The 3,389-nt window shown below is 47.6% G+C and overlaps 1 non-coding gene across 1 annotated transcript; it reads left to right on the top strand.

Annotated features, from left to right (window-relative positions):
* Positions 1 to 2,974: 2,974 nt before the first annotated feature.
* Trnat-ugu lies at positions 2,975 to 3,049 on the top strand. Its single transcript has one exon. It is a non-coding gene; the product is annotated as a tRNA-Thr (tRNA).
* Positions 3,050 to 3,389: the final 340 nt, after the last annotated feature.

The raw sequence follows: 3,389 nt of genomic DNA, 5'->3' as shown, positions 1-3,389 counted from the left end.
GGCGAACGGATTTCTGCGGACTCCTTGTGAAACTATGGTGGATGCGTTCGACGTCTGTGTCAGACACTCGGGGACAGCCCAGCGATTTGCCTTTGCCCAAACAACCTGTTTCTCGGAATTGTTCATGCCATCGTCTAATGCTCTCTGCTGTAGGAGGATCCACACCATAGTTATCACGAAAGCCACGCTGAACAGTTATTACTGACCCGCACTGTGCAGAATGTAGAACACAAAACGCATTCTGTTGTCCCGACGCCATTTTAATACAACTGAAATGGGCCTAGACTGGTGCTACCTAGAAGGAACCAAGTTCACGCACATTACCTCAAATAACGTAATTGTTATGATTTTTTTTTAAAAATCAGATGATTCTTTTTATACACGCTGTATTTCGGTAACCCATAGAATGGTGCAAGTTGCAACTGGACTCAAACAATACAACAACCATCCGAGATGCTGTGAGTTTCATTGGAGGCCAGTGCGACACTGACCTTGTAGCCACGTGTAACGTGAGAGAGCTGTCTGGAAAGGCCGGCCTCTGGTTTTCCCCAGTCTCCAGTACTGCCTGACTTATCACAACGGTGCAAAATTTTTCCCACTTGTCTCAGCACGTTTTTTTCTTTCTGTCTTTTTAACTCGTCAGTCTTTCAACTCGTTTCATGATGTCAGCAAATCTTTTCGTTTACTCTACTAATACTCGTATTCTCATCTCTACGACTAGTTCGCGGAAACATTAACAGCGCAATCGGAATGCCACTGCTGAGCGCAAAGAAGAGAGCGGAGAGGTCGAAAGGCAACACTACAGGCAGCTGCGAGGTGCTGGACTTATCTAATGATGTGATCCAAGATTAAACGGCAGTAGATATGTAATATACACTGAAAAGCCAAAGAAACAGCTGTACCCACCCAATATCGTGCCGCCCCCCCTCCCCCCCCCCCCCCCTCCCCACCAGCCGAGCACGAAGAAGTGCCGCAACAGAACGTGGAATCGATTCGACTAATGTCTGAAGTGGTGCTGTAGGGAACTGACACCATGAATCCTGCAGGGCTGTCCGTAAATCCGTAAGAGAATAATGGGGTGGAGCTCTCTTCAGAACATCACGTTGCAATACATCTCAGATATGCTCATTAATGTCCATGTCTGGGGAGTTTGGTGGCCAGCGGAAGTGTGTAAAGCCTGAAGAGTGTCCCTGGAGCCACTCTGTAGCAATTTTGGACGTGTGGCGTGCCGCATTGTCCTGCTGGAATTGCCCAAGTCTGTCGGAATGCGTAAAGGACATGAATGGATGCAGCTGATCAGACAGGATGCTTACGTACGTGTCACCCGTCAGAGTCGTATCTAGACGTACTAAAGCTCCAATACCACTCCAACTGCACACCATTGCAGAGCATCACCAGCTTGTGGTGCGAGGTACCCTCCGCCACGCACCGTATGATGGATTGCGGAGTATGTATGTAGATGCAGATGTAGTAGATGTAGAAACAGGCCCTTGATAACATGCAGAGTCAATGAATTCATGGAGTTATCTCTATACCCATATTCGTCCATCCGCTCGATGCAATCTGAAACGATACTCGTCTGACCAGGCAATATGTTTCGTGCCAGGAGTCCAAAGTCGGTGTTGACGGGTCTATGCGAGGCGTAAAGCTTTATGTCGTGCAGCCATCAGGGATAGGCGAGTGGGCCCTCCGCTCCAATAGCCCATATCGATCATGTTTCTTTGAATGGTTCCCGCGCTGACACTTGTAGATGAGCCAGAATTGAAACATGCAGCAATTTGCGGAAGGGTTGCACCTCTGTCACGCTGAACGATTCTCTTCAGTTGTCGTTGGTCCCGTTCTTGCATAAATTTTTTTCCGGCTGCACCGACGTCGATTTGATGTTTTACCGGATTCGTGTTATTCACAGTACGATAGTGAAATGGTTGTACGGGAAAAATCCCCGCTTCATCGCTACCTCTGAGATGCTGTGTCTCATCGCTCGTGCACGGACTGTAACACCACGCTCAAACTCACTTAAATATTGATAACCTGCCGTTGTAGCAGCAGTAGCCGATCTAACAACTGCGGCAGAAACTTGTCTTATACAAGCGTTGCCGACCGTAGCCCCGTATTCTGTCTGTTTACATATCTCTCTATTGGAATACATATGCCTGTACCACTTTCTTTGGCGCTTCGGTATATGAGGGACGTAGTGTCGGAACCAGAATTTAAGAGAGCTCTTCTAGACTGAAGCTCAAATAAGACAGCGCTGATAGACAACACTGCCTGCAAATTTCTGAAATAATGGGGGGAGGGGGGGGGGGGGGGAGTGGCAATCACAGGAGAACATAAGTTGGTGTGCGTGATCTATTAGTGTGTGGACTTACCGTCAGACTTTCGGAACATCATGCGCACGAGACCAAAGATAGGTAGGGTAGGGGCGACAACAATACGACATTTACCGATAGACCCAGAAAAAGGTGACAGTAAGCGTGGTCGAAACGCTAGTTTCAGGAGTGTGGGGTTTCTTTTTTTTTTTTTTTATCACGCGGTTCGATAATCAGATAACTTTTGTGTCAGCGGATTTTGGGTCGCCGAAACATACGTAAGTATTTAGGACAATTGACACAGCAGCTCTTGCATCTATGTTATTGACAGGGTGATCATACGGGAGAACAGAAAAGACAACTGAGCATCTGTTAACGCTAAGGTATATATACTAAGATGGTATCTGTTCTTTCAGGCATGTCCGAAAGAACAGATACCATCTTACTATATATATAGTTAAGGCTCACCAGCCACTTGACCATCTTCTTCTTCTGTGCGAATGCACAAACAGTGCCCGAACTCTTACGGGAATCGGCAACGCGCCGCGAGTAAAGAGTATAATGGGCGGGGGCACTACGAATGTAGTGCGGGACAATACGTTAAGAATGTGGGTTTCGCGGGAGGCGTGCCAGAGATAAATCCCTGCAGTCGCGCTATCCTCTGTGCCCTCGGTGGCTCAGATGGATAGAGCGTCTGCCATGTAAGCAGGAGATCCCGGGTTCGAGTCCCGGTCGGGGCACACATTTCCATCTGTCCCCGTTGACGTATGTCAACACCTGTAAGCAGGTAAGGGTGTTCATTTCATTGTAAATGTAAGGTGACCAGGGAGGCAGTTCTGACGTTGCGCCTCAGAAGCGCAAATTAAGGAAATCCAAGACACGTTGATGGCAGTTGTCGACTTGGAAAAACAGTTAGACGCTGTAGAATGGTGCAAGAGCTTCGAAATTCAGAGGAAGAAAAGTAAGCTACAGCGAAATGCGGATGCTGTACAATTTGTACAGCAGTCATGAGGGAAAAATAACAACGCAAGAGCCAGAACCAACTGCTCATTTTAAAAACGGTGTGAAGCAGGCATGCTG

The sequence above is a fragment of the Schistocerca piceifrons genome, chromosome 10 (genome assembly GCF_021461385.2).
Source record: "Schistocerca piceifrons isolate TAMUIC-IGC-003096 chromosome 10, iqSchPice1.1, whole genome shotgun sequence".
Lineage (NCBI taxonomy): Eukaryota > Metazoa > Arthropoda > Insecta > Orthoptera > Acrididae > Schistocerca > Schistocerca piceifrons.
The sequence above is the reverse complement of the archived record's forward strand: the minus strand, read 5'-3'. Positions and strand labels throughout refer to the sequence as shown.